Below are 13,906 nucleotides of genomic sequence, written 5' to 3'. Positions count from 1 at the left end.
TGTCTGACTTATTTCACTTATCATAATACCTCTAAGTTCTATCCATATTGTTCTAAATGGCAAGATTTATTTCTTTTTTATGGTTGAATAGTATTCTAGTGTGTTTCTGTGTGTATGTGTGTGTGTAGTATAAATCACAAATATATAGATAGATAGACCACTTATTTTTAGGGGACTTTATTTATTTAATATTTATTTATTTGGTTGCACGTGGTCTTAGTTGTGGCATATGGACTCTTTGATCATTGCAGCATATATGTTCTTTTAGTTGTGGAATGAGAACTCAAAGTTGCTGCATGTGGGATCTAGTTCCTGGACCAGGGATCTAGTTCCTGGGCCGGGGATCTCTCCCTGCCTTGGGAGCATGGATTCTTAGCCACTGGATCATATCTTTTTATACATTCTTCCACAGATAGACTCTTAGGTTGTTCCATACTTTAGCTATTGAAAATAATGCTGCAGTGAACACCGGGCTGCAGATATCTTTTCAAATTGGTGTTTTCATTTTCTTCAGACAATTTCCCAGAGTGGAATTGCTGGACCATATGGTAGTTTTATTATTTTTAATTTTTTTGAGGAACCTCCATAGTGTTTTCCATAGTGGCTATACCAATTTACATTCCCACAAATGGTACTCAAGATTTTCCTTTGTTCCACATCCTCTCCAAGACTTGTTATTTCTTATCTTTTCCACAATAAGGTGTGGTGAGATTTTGACTTGCATTATTCTGACAATCAGTAATGCTAATATTGCCCTACTTGTTGGTCATTTGGGTGTTTTTGAAAAAAATGTCTGACAAGTTCCTCCGCCGTTTAAAAATTTGTTTTGCTATTGAGTTTTACGTGTCCTTTATCTGTTTTGGATATTAACCCCTTATCAGATATCTGAGGCCTCAGTTTGGTCCCAGTGGTCTGTTTTTCTATCCCTCTGTCAACATTGCACAATCTTGATCACTGTAGCTTTGTAATTAATCCTGAGATTGGATAGGCTGATTCCACCCACTTTGTTCTACTTTTCCAAAATTGTTCCAACTATTCTAGTTCCTTTGTCTTTCCATGTAAATTTTAAAATAATCTTCATTTTCTTGTTTTTTATTTATTTATTTTAATTGGAGTCTAATTACTTAACAATATTATATTGGTTTATACAGAGTGAAGTAAGTCAGAAAGAAAAACACTAATACAGTATATTAACGCATATACATGAAATTCAGAAAGATGGTAATGATGACCCTATGTGCGGGACAGCAAAGAGACACAGATGTAGAGAACAGACTTTTGGATTCTGGGAGAAGGTGAGGGTGGAATGATTTGAGAGAATAGAATAATCTTCATTTTTACAAAAATTTTGCTGAGATATTGATAAGAATTACATTAAACTTAGTTGGGGAAAGAGAATTAACATCTTTACTGTGTTGTCCAACACATTAACACAGTATGTCTCAATATAATTAAATCTTTGATTACTTTCCTCAGCATTTTGTAGCTTTCAGCATACAAGTACTATATATATATATATATATATAATTCAACACCCATGTATGAATAAAGCTTCATCATATATATATGTATATATAATATTTGCCCCTATTCCTTTTTTTTTGAGCAATTTTAAAGTTTGGTGTCTCTGTATTCCTTGCTAGTATATAGAAATAAAATAATACATAGAAATAAACCAATTTTTGTATTTTTTTATTTTGTATTTTGCATTTTTGCTGAACTCACTTCTGAGTTCTAGGAGGTTTCTCTTTTAAGATTCCTTGGGAATTTCTACATAGACAATCAATCATGTAATCCACAAATAAGGACAGTTTTAATTCTCCCTTTTGAATCTGTACATCATTTGTTTCCTTGTCTTGCTTTGTTGCCTGGATAGAACTTTATCTCTGTGTAGCACTGGACATGACTGAAGTGATTTAGCAGCAGTAGCAGCATAGGAATGGGGAGATCAGGCATCTTTCCCTCCTTCCCACCCTTTGTGGGGAATATTTACTCCTTTCCCATTACTGTGATGCTATTTGAAGGGACTTTTTTCCTTTGTGCATGTTTTTCACTATGTCGAGTAAGTTCTCCTCTATGCCTACCTGTCTAAGAGCTTTATTCATACATGGGTGTTGAATTTTATCAAATGCTTTTTCTGAATCAATTAATGTGATTTTATGACTTTTGTTCTTTAGCCTTTTAATATGATGGGTTACACCAATTGATTTTTTTTTGTTGAATCAGCCTTGCACCCTTGAAATAAACTCCATTTGGTCATAGTGCATAATTCCTTTTATATGTTGCTGAATTCTATTTTCTAATATTTTATTAAGAATTTGTGTATCTATAATCTTGAGTGTATTCTTTTTTGTACTCTTTATCTGGCTTTGGCATCAGGGTAATACCAACTTCACGAAATGGAGATGCTCTCTCCACTTTCATTTTTTAGAAAAGTTCATGTAGAATTAATGTTACTGTTTTCTTAAGTGTTTGATAGAATTCTCTATTGAAGAGACAGAAAGTAAAGGAAAAAAACAGAGAGAAAAAAAAAAGAATTCTCCAGTGAAATCATCTATGCCTATAGGTCTTCTGGAGGCATTTTTAAATTATGAATTCAATTTCCATAATAGCCATGGAGTTATTCAAATTATCTATTCCAATTTGGGTGAGTTGTGATAGTATGTTTTTTGAGGAATTTGTCCATTTCATGTAATGTCTAGTTTGTCTGTGTAAAGTTATTCTTCAGTTCAGTTCAGTCAGTTGGTTGTGTTCGACCCCATGTACTGCAGCACGCCAGGCCTCCCTGTCCATCACCAACTCCTGGAGCTTGCTTAAATTTATGTCCATTGAGTTGCTGATGCCATCCAACCATCTCATCCTCTGTTGTCCCCTTCTCCTCCCACTTTCAATCTTTCCCAGCATCAGGGTCTTTTCCAATGAGTCAGTTCTTCACATTAGGTGGCCAAAGTATTGCAGTTTCAGCTTCAGCATCAGTCCTTCCAATGAATATTCAGGGCTGATTTCCCTTAGGATTGACTTGTTGGATCTCCTTGCAATCCAGAGGACTCTCAAGAGTCTTCTCCTACACCACAGTTCAAAAACATCAATTTTTTGGCTCTCAACTTTCTTTATAGTCCAACTGTCACATCCATACTTGACTACTGGAAAAACCATAGCCTTCACTAGATGGACCTTTGTTGGCAAAGTAATGTCTCTGCTTTTTAATATGCTGTCTAAGTTGGTCATAACTTTTCTTCCAAGGAGCAAACATCTTTTAATTTCATGGCTGCAGTCACCATCTGCAGTGATTTTGGAGCCCAAAAAAATAAAGTCTGCCACTGTTTCCACTGTTTCCCCATCTATTTGCCATGAAGTGATGGGATCGGCTGCCATGATCTTAGTTTTCTGACTATCGAGTTTTAAGCCAACTTTTTCACTCTCCTATTTCACTTTCATCAAGAGGCTCTTTAGTTCTTCTTGGCTTTTTGCCATAAGAGTGGTGTCATCTGCATATCTGAGGTTTCTGATATTTCTCCCGTCAATCTTGATTCCACCTTGTGCTTCATCATACTAAAGTTATTCTTAGTATTTTCTTACTATCATTTTGGTGGCAGTAGGGTTTATAGTGACATCCCTGGTTTCATTTGTATTATTGGTAATTTGTCTTTTCTGTTATCTGTTTGTTTATTTATTTTGGTTAGTCTTACTAGAAGTTTATCAATTTTGTTGATCTTTCAAAAACACAACTCTTTGTTTCCTTGATTCCCTATATTGTTTTTCTGTTTTAAGTTTCGTTGATTTCAACTCCTATCTTTTGTATTTTCTTCCTTCTTTTGGCATGGTTTCCTTCTGCTTCCTTTGGGTTTCTTTTCTGAACTTTTTTTTTAAGGTTCTTGAGGTTAGAGTTTAGATTACTAATCTGAGTATTTTTCCTCTTTTCTAATGTATGCATAAAATCCTATAAATTTCCATCTCCATGTAGCTTTAGCTGTGTTCCACAAATTCTGACATAATTTTTATTCAGCCCAATATATTTTTTAATGTCTTTGGTCCATTAATTATTTAGGAGTGTGTTGTTTAATTTCTGTGTTTGAAGATTTTCCTGTTATTTTTGGCTTAGGGCATTTTCTGTCTCGATATGTGTTTTATGGTAACTTGATGAGAAGGCAGTGGCACCCCATCCGGTACTCTTGCCTGGAAAATCCCATGGACGGAGGAGCCTGGTAGGCTGCAGTCCATGGGGTTGCGAAGAGTCAGACATGACTGAGCGACTTCACTTTCACTTTTCACTTTCATGCATTGGAGAAGGAAATGGCAACCCACTCCAGTGTTCTTGCCTGGAGAATCCCAGGGACGGGGTCGGACACGACTGAAGTGACTTAGCAGTAGCAGTAGCAGCAGATGAGAATGTGTACTCTGCTAGTTACGGGTTTTATAAATGTTGATTACATCCTCTTGGATGCTAGTGTTGTTGAATTCTGTTATATCCTTGATGATTTTATGTCTAGACATCTTTTCAGTTATTGAGAGGAGATATTGAAGTTTCCAACTAGAATTGTGAAATTTTCTTTTTCTTTTCTTTTTGATCAGCTTTTGCTTCACATATTTTACAGCTCTGTTACTTGATGCATATGCATTTAGGATTTTTATGTCTTGCTAGGCTGGTCTTCTCATTTTTTTATAGTGTCCTTTTTGTGTGTCTGGTAATATTCTTTGATCAAAAGTCTACTTATATAATGGTAATATAAGCATTTGTGCTTTCTGTCTTGATTAACATTTAGATTGGTGTTTGCTTGATACATATCCTTATTCATTTGCTAGAGCTGTCATAACAAAATTCCATAGAGCTGGGTGGCTTAAAAAATATAAATTTATTTATTTTTTCACAATTCTGGAGTCTAGAAGTCTAGGACAAGACAACACCAGCTTTGCTTTTTCTGAGGTCTCTCCTGATTACAGATAGCTGCCAAATCTCATTGCATCTTCACTCCATCTCCCCTCTGTGAATTTTTGTGTCCTAAGTCCTCCTTTTGGGATATCAGCCATATTGGGTGAGGGTCAATCCTAAGGATCCTCTTAACTTAGTTTTCTTCTTTAATGGCCTTATCTCCAAATACTGTTACGTTCTGAGATTCTGGGGATTAAAACATCAACATTAACTTGGGTGGTACAATGCAGCAAATAACAGTGTATTTTTCCTTTCCTTTTATTTTCAACCTGCTTATATTTGTACATTTGAAGTACAGACAGCATATAAAAAGAAAACCTTTTGGAGGGGGCTGTGTTGGGTTGGATCATGTGGTGCGTGGACTCTGATTGTGTCACATGGGCTCAGTACTTGTGCTGTTCAGGCTTAGTTCTTCCTTGGCATGTGGTCTCCTAGTTCCCTGACCAGGGAATCTAACCCATGACCCTTGCATTGCAAGGCAGATTCTTAACCCTAGACCACCAGGGAAGTCTCCAAACTGGCCTTGCTTTTTAAATCTACTCCCTTCTCATCTTTCTTTTTAAAAAGATGTATTTAGGCCATTTTTACTTAGTGTTATTATTGATATGTTAAAGCCTATATCTCCCATTTTGTATTTGTTTTCCTTCTCTTCTGTTTTTTTCTATTTTCTTTTTTTTTGCCTTCTTGTGGATTACTTGAACATGGTCTAGAATTTATTTATCCAAAGCATTTTTGAGTGTATCTCTTTGTATAAAGTTTTACTGGTTTCTCTATGTATTGCATTATGCATGCATAACTTATGGCAGTCTACTGTTGTCTTATTTTATCAATTTGAGTGAAGTGTAGAAACCTGAACTTCCTTAACCTTCTATTTCTAATATGTTTGTCTGAAATATTTCCGTTAGCTAAGAACCTCAGCAGATAGTGTTATAAATTTGATTCAATAAATTGTAAAACAATAGAATATTCATCAATATTTTTGGTTAACATCTTTCTTCTCTCTGATTTTCCTTCATTTATTACTTCCTTTATGCTTATATAACTTCCTAAGTCATTCTGTTAAAGTAGATCTGCTAGCAACAGATTTTCTTTCATTTTAAAGTGTATTTCTTTTCCCCTTTGTTCCCATAAGTATTTTTGCCAGACACCAAATTCACGTTTGACAGTTGTTTTTTATCACTTCAAAATGTCTCACTTTTTTTGGTCTCCATGGTATCAGATGAGAAATTCACTCTCACTAAAATTTGTGTTTCCCCATAAATAAACATATCTCTTTAGCTGCTTTCCAGATCTTTTCTTCATAATTTCAGAAATTTGAGTTGATTTTTCTTGGTGTGGAATTATTTTTTTTTTATTTCCCTCCTTTGAGGCTTTCTCAGTTACTGGAATCTGCAAGGTTATGTTTTCGCCCAGTTGGACCATTACTTTTTTTTGGCTGCTATGGGTCTTTGTTGCAGCGCACAGACTTTCTCTAGCTGTGGCCCTCAGTCTCTAGAGCGCACAGGCTTAGTAATTTCAGCACACAGGCTCCTCTAGTTGCAGCAAGTGGACCTAGTTCCCTAGGCATATAGGATCCTAGTTCCTGGACCAGGGATAGAACCGTTGCACTGGAAGACAGATTCTTAACTGCTGGACCACCAGGGAAGTCACTGTGCCTTTACTTCTGTCCATTTCAGTTCCACTCTTTCTGTCCTATCCTTTGGAAATTCCACAGAAGTGATTGTTGTGATCAATCAGGTCACTGAGACTCATTTTTCAATCTATTTTCTCTGTGTTACTTGGACTGGGTAAATTAATCTATCCTCTGCTTCTCTATTATCTCCACTCTCATATTGAGTTCATCCATGTGGTTTTTATTTCAGCTATTTTATGTGTCATATTTTTCAATCCCCTGGTTGTCATTTGGTTCATTTATGTAATTTCCATTTATTTGTTCTTCATTGTAGACATTTTTAGGGACAAGGATACTTCTTTAAATGATGGCATTTACTTCTTATTAGGCATTTCAGTACACATCTCTAAAATATTAAATAAAATTTGTGTGCAGTTACCACTATTGCACCTAAAATATATAGTGGTAAAACTTTAATGTCAGCCCATATTTCTTCAATTATTTCTCCCAAGTATCTGTTTATGATTGAGTGATTCAAATCAGTACTCAGGTAAGACCCTCAGATTGCATTTTGTTTGCTCTTTTAAGTTGCTTGTCATTGAGAGCAGGGACTCTCCCTTTTTTGTGCCTCTGATCTGTTGAAAAACGAGATGAGCTGTTCTGCAAAATTTCCTGCCTGGTGGGCTCTTCAGATTGCTTCATTCCCTTTAAATTGTAAGTTAGAGCTAAATGCTTGATTAGATCCAATTTCAATATTTTCGTTAAAAGTATTTCAAAAGTGGTGTTACTAAAATGTTATATCTAATAACTAAAAATTTGAAGGTATTGACTAACTATCCAGTAAATAAGGCTTATTTGTTATGTAAATAAGTTATAACATATCCTTACAGTGTGCATCTAATCTTGAAGATGTTAAAAATATAAAGTAAAAGATGATTTAAAATTAAAATTTGAGACCATGAAACATGTTCATAGTGCAGTAAATTTAAAAAGCTGGTCACTAGAGCATAGGTGGTGAGGTGGTGATTATGACTGGCAGGATCTGCGTCACAGCACTATCAGTCAGTGGTGGGATCATTAGCTATTTGTCCTGTATTCCTTTGTAGGAAATAAAACAGAGAGACATAATGATCATACATTACTTTATAATAATCCCAATATTTAAACCAATGCAAATTGTGTTTAAACCACATCCCCAGAAACAGAATGGTATAAAGAAAGTGTAAACCTTGGCTTCCTGCAGGTTCCTCAGCTCCTCCAGAACAACTTCTTCAAATGCAGAATGTCTGGCTTGCTTTAGGGTGTTCTAACATTAGGAGCCCATAAACCTGGGAAAGGAGACAAAAGATAAATGAGAAATGACATGTAAAACAACATGTAACCATTCCTTTTAACCCAGAGATTTAGGGAGCCTTCAGCACACAAATGCCCACCTCTCCCCACCATGATTGAGACATGCTGGGTGGTCCCCGCACCCTAGGCACCGTTCAGACTGTATCACATGGGCACCCCGCTCATGCCTCCGGTAAGGGGCACGCACGGCCAGCCAAGACACAGCTGTGAAAGGAGGACTTCTGGAGCCTTGCCATTTGCCCTCTGGGCTCCTTTTCCTTGTGTGGCAACCCCACCTTTCCAACTTCTTATTTTCAAAGAACTTCCTTCTCACCATCCCCTTATTGGTTCTTTGTCATTGCTGTTGTTCAGTCACTAAGCTGGGTCCAATTCTTTGTGACCCTATGAACTGTGGCCTGCCAGCCTCCTCTGTCCTCCACTATTTCCCAGAGTTTGCTCAAATTCATGTCCATTGAGTTGGTGATGACATCCAACCATCTCATCCTCTGTCACCCTCTTCTCCTCTTACCCTCAATCTTTCCCACATCAGGGTCTTTTCCAACAAGTCAGCTCTTTGCATCAGGTAGTCAAACTTTTGTAGCTTCAGTTTCAGCATCAGTTCTTCCAATAAATACTCAGGGTTGATTTCCTTTGGGATTGATTAATTTGATTTCCTTGCAGTCTAAGAGATTCCCAAGAGTCTTCTCCAACACCACAATTTGAAAAGTATCAATTCTTTGATGCTCAGCCTTCTTTATGATCCAACTCTCACATCTATACACGACTACAGCAAAAACCATGGCTTTGATGGCAGAGTGATATCTCTGCTTTTTCATATGGTCTCTAGGTTTGTCATAGTTTTCCTTCCAAGCAGCAAGTGTCTTTTAATTTCATGGCTGCAGTCACTGTTCACAGTGATTTTGGAGCCCAGGAAAATAAAATCTGCCACTGTTTCCACTTTATCCCTATCTAGTTGCCATAAAGTAGTGGGACCAGATGACATGATCTTAGTTTTTTGAATGTTGGTTTTTAAACCAGGTTTTTCACTCTCCTCTTTCACTCTCAACAAGGGTTTCTTTAATTACTCTTAACTTTCTGCCCATAGAGTGGTATCATCTGCATATCTGAGGTTGTTGATATTTCTCCTGGCAATCTTGATTCCAGCTGTTTCATCCAACCCAACATTTCACATGGTGTACTCCGCATTGAGGTTAAATAAGCAGGGTGACAATATACAACCTTGAGGTACTCCTTTACCAATTTTGAACTAGTCATTTGTTCCATGTCTGGATCTGTTGCTTCTTGATCTGCTGTTTTTCAGGAGACAGGTAAGGTGGTGTGGTACTCTCATCTCTTCAAGGATTTTTCGCAATTTGTTGTGAACCACACAATCAGAGAAGGAAATGGCAACCCACTCCAGTATTCTTGCCTGGAAAATCCCATGGAAGGAGGAGTCTGGTAGGCTACAGTTCATGGGTTAGCAAAGAGCTGGACACAACTGAGCGACTTCACTTTCACTTTCACTAGTGGAGTCAATGAAGCAGAAGTAGATATTTTTCTGGAATTCCCTTGATTTCTCCATGGTCCAAGGAAAGTTGGAAGTTTGATCTCTGGTTCCTCTGCCTCTTCTGCCTCTTTGAAACCCAGCTTGCACATCTGGAAGTTCTCAGTTCATGCACTGCTAAAGCCTAGCTTGAAGGATTTGAACATAACCTTAATAGCATGTGAAATGAGTGAAACTGTGTGGTAGTTTGAACCTTCTTTGGCATTGCCTTTCTTTGAGATTGGAATGAAAACTGATGTTTTCTAGTCCTGTGGCCATTACTGAACTTTCCAAATTGCTGGCATATTGAGTGCAGCACTTTAACAGCATCATCTTTTAGGACTCAGCTAAATCCTCAAATAGCTCAGATGGAGTTCCATCATCTCCACTAGCTTTGCTCATAGTGATGCTTCCTAAGGCTCACTTGACTTCACTTTCCAGGATATTTGGCTCTAGGTAAGTGATCGCATCATTGTGGTTATCTGGATCATTAAGACCTTTCTTGTATAGTTTTTCTTTATATTCTTGCCACTTCTTTTTAATATCCTCTGCTTCTATTATGTCCTTACCACTTCTTTCCTTTATTGTGCCCATCTGTGGCTCAGCTGGTAAAGAATCTGCCTGCAATGCAGGAGACCTGGGTTCTATCCCTGAGTTGGGAAAATCCCCTGGAGAAGGGAAAGGCTACCCACTCCAGTATTCTGGCCTGGAGAATTCCATAGACTGTATAGTCCATGGTGTTGCAAAGAGTTAGACACGACTGAGTGACTTCCTCTTCACTTCACTTAGCATGAAATATTCCCTTGATATGTCCAGTTTACTTGGAGAGATCACCAGTCTTTCTAAAAATATTGTTGTTCCCCTCTAGTTCTTTGCATTGTTCATTTAAAAAGACTGTGTCATGTGGCTACCCTCCCCTACCAAAGGGCACCAAAGGCCAGTCATGATACAGCTGTGAAAGGAGGACCTGACTTCTGACTCCTTGCCTTTTGCCATTTGATTTCTTCTCCTTGTGTGACCATCCCACCTTTCCCATTTCTTATTTCTGAAGGACTTCCTCCTCCTCATCCCCTCATTGGTTCTAACTGTATATTTATTTGGAGCATTGGTTTGAGGTGGGGTGGGATAGTGACCAAGTGTCCAGGCTATAACCAGACAGTAAAGTCTAGCTCTATCATTTGTTGGCATGTGTCTTAAGGCAAGTAATTAATTCTCAGACTCAGTTTCTCCAAAGTATCATTAGAAATGGAAAATGTAGACTTAAAAGCTTTCTAAATATTTAATATGCTAGTTTCAAATGGTAGGATTTGGGGCTGAAACGGATTAAATTTTTTCTCCTCTCCTTTCTCCTTGCTACTCTCCAAGAATTTAGCAGAGAACTGTATCAGAGTAATTTAGAAAGCGTATGTTTTCCTTAAACTGCTATGTAAAGTTTAACACAGCTAAAAGAAATCAAAGAATAAATAGCAATTATTTTTGTCTTTGCTTACACCCAATCCCCAAATTATCCAAGGGAAATTGTCATTAGCTGAATGCACTCCGAGGCTGTTTCTTTGTACTTTGTTTCCTTTTAAAAGAAATGCCTTTAAGAAATATTTCTTACATTTCTTTTTTTTTTTTTTTTCTAAATTTTTATTAGTTGGAGGCTAATTACTTTACATCATTACAGTAGTTTTTGTTATTCATTGATATGAATTAGCCATGGATTTACATGTACTCCCCATCCCAGTCCCCCCTCCCACCTCCCCCTCCACCCGATCCCTCTGGGTCTTCCCAGTGCACCAGGCCCGAGCACTTGTCTCATGTACCCAACCTGAGCTGGTTATCCGTTTCACCCTAGATAATATACATGTTTCAATGCTGTTCTCCTGAAACATCCCACCCTCGCCTTCTCCCAGAGTCCACAAGTCTGTTCCATACATCTGAGTCTCTTTTTCTGTTTTGCATATAGGGTTATCGTTACCATCTTTCTAAAGTCCATATATATGTGTCAGTATACTGTAATGGTCTTTATCTTTCTGGCTTACTTCGCTCTGTATAATGGACTCCAGTTTCATCCATCTCATTAGAACTGATTCAAATGAATTCTTTTTAATGGCTGAGTAATATTCCATGGTGTATATGTACCACAGCTTCCTCATCCATTCATCTGCTGATGGGCATCTGGGTTGCTTCCATGTCCTGGCTATTATAAACAGTGCTGCGATGAACATTGGGGTGCATGTGTCTCTTTCAGATCTGGTTTCCTTGGTGTGTATGCCCAGAAGTGGGATTGCTGGGTCATATGGCAGTTCTATTTCCAGCTTTTTAAGAAATCTCCACACTGTTTTCCATAGTGGCTGTACTAATTTGCATTCCCACCAACAGTGTAAGAGGGTTCCCTTTTCTCCACACCCTCTCCAGCATTTATTGCTTGTAGACTTTTGGATAGCAGCCATCCTGACTGGCGTATAATGGTACCTCATTGTGGTTTTGATTTGCATTTCTCTGATAATGAGTGATGTTGAGCATCTTTTCATGTGTTTGTTAGCCATCTGTATGTCTTCCTTGGAGAAATGTCTGTTGAGTTCTTTGGCCCATTTTTTGATTGGGTCATTTATTTTTCTGGAGTTGAGCTGGAGGAGTTGCTTGTATATTTTTGAGATTAATCCTTTGTCTGTTGCTTCGTTTGCTATTATTTTCTCCCAATCTGAGGGCTGTCTTTTCACCTTGCTTATAGTTTCCTTTGTTGTGCAAAAGCTTTTAAGTTTCATTAGGTCCCATTTGTTTATTTTTGCTTTTATTTCTGAAATTCTGGGATAAGAAATATTTCTTACATTTCTATAAAGCTTTATATTTTAAAATATATTTTCACATACTTTATTAGATAGTGATTTTTTTAAGTTCGCTGTTTGCTTTATTGCAGTAAAATTTACATACAATAAGATTCACCAATTTTAAGCATTGGTCATATTGGCAAAATGCATACAATTATGTAAACACCACATTCAAAATGCAGACATGCCAGCACTCCAGCAAGTTCCCTTGTCCCTCGATGCAGACAATCCCCACCCCCTCCCCTTACTTCCATCCTCAACTAAGCCACTACTGACCTAATAATCTTCTGTCTCTGCTGTCACATGATTTTGCAATCTGGGTTTTTCACCCAGCATAATATTTTTGAGATTCATGTTGTACATATTGGTAATTTGTTCTCCTTTACTTTATTGCTGATTAGAATTTTAGAATATGTGAACAGTCCAGCTTTGGGCTACTGAGAATAATGGTACAGACATTGATGTATTCATGGACATGTTTGTGGACATGTCTGTGGACATGTTTTCATTTCTGTTGGGTAAATACCTAAGAGTGGAATTGCTGAACCTCACAGCAAGTGTATTACTTATAACTTATTACTAACTGTGCATGGGAGAATGTTTTGACATCATGAAAACTCTGTGCCAGAGGAAAGCAGCTCTTCCAATTTTACAGAAAAGGAAACTGAGGCATGAAAAAAAGTGGTTATTTACTCAGACTTTTCCACTCAGAATTGTGACATGCTAAGACTGGGCCATTTGAAAGATATACCCATTTGAATGCAGAGTTCCAAAGAATAGCAAGGAGAGATAAGAAAGCCTTCCTCAGTGATCAATCTAAAAAAATAGAGGGAAAAAATAGAATGGGTAAGACCAGAGATCTCTTCAAAAAAATTAGAGATACCAAGGGAAATTTTCATGCAAAGATGGGCACAATAAAGGACAGAAATGGTATGGACCTAACAGAAGCAGAAGATATTAAGAAGAGGTGGCAAGAATACACAGAAGAACTATACGAAAAAGATCTTCATGACCCAGATAACAATGATGGTGTGATTACTCACCTAGAGACAGACATCTTGGAATGTGAAGTCAAGTGGGCCTTAGGAAGTATCACTATGAACAAAATTAGTGGAGGTGATGGAATTCCAGTTGAGCTATTTCAAATCCTAAAAAACAATGCTGTTAAAGTGCTGCACTCAATATGCCAGCAAATTTGGAAAACAGTGTCCACAGGACTGGAGAAGATCGGTTTTCATTCCAATCTCAAAGAAAGGCAATGCCAAAGAATGCTCAAACTACCGTACAATTGCACTCATCTCATACACTAGCAAAGTAATGCACAACATTCTCCAAACCAGGCTTCAAGAGTACATGAACCATGAACTTCCAGATGTTCAAGTTGGATTTAGAAAAGCCAGAGGAACCAGAGATCAAATTGCCAACATCTGCTGGATCATAGAAAAAGCAAGAGAGTTCCAGAAAAACATCTACTTCTGCTTTATTGACTACACCAAAGCCTTTGACTGTGTGTATCACAACAAACTGTGGAAAATTCTTCAAGATATGGGAATACAAGACCACCTTACCTACCTTTTCTGTGAAATCTGTAGGCAGGTCAAGAAGCAACAGTTAGAACTGAACATGGAACAGCAGTCTGGTTCCAAATCAGGAAAGGAGTCTGTCAAGGCTGT

General features: G+C 37.6%; 1 long non-coding RNA gene across 1 annotated transcript in view; it reads right to left on the bottom strand.

Moving 5' to 3' along the window:
- Positions 1 to 7,709: 7,709 nt before the first annotated feature.
- The window catches only part of LOC139034443 (uncharacterized), a 36,740-nt gene continuing 30,543 nt past the window's right edge, over positions 7,710 to 13,906 (bottom strand). Inside the window, exon 3 of the long non-coding RNA XR_011486947.1 lies at positions 7,710 to 7,870. This is a non-coding gene — a long non-coding RNA (uncharacterized lncRNA). The remainder of the gene's footprint in view (positions 7,871 to 13,906) is intronic.

The sequence above is a fragment of the Odocoileus virginianus genome, chromosome 3 (assembly GCF_023699985.2).
Source record: "Odocoileus virginianus isolate 20LAN1187 ecotype Illinois chromosome 3, Ovbor_1.2, whole genome shotgun sequence".
NCBI lineage: Eukaryota > Metazoa > Chordata > Mammalia > Artiodactyla > Cervidae > Odocoileus > Odocoileus virginianus.
This window is presented reverse-complemented; position numbering and strand designations above follow the sequence as displayed.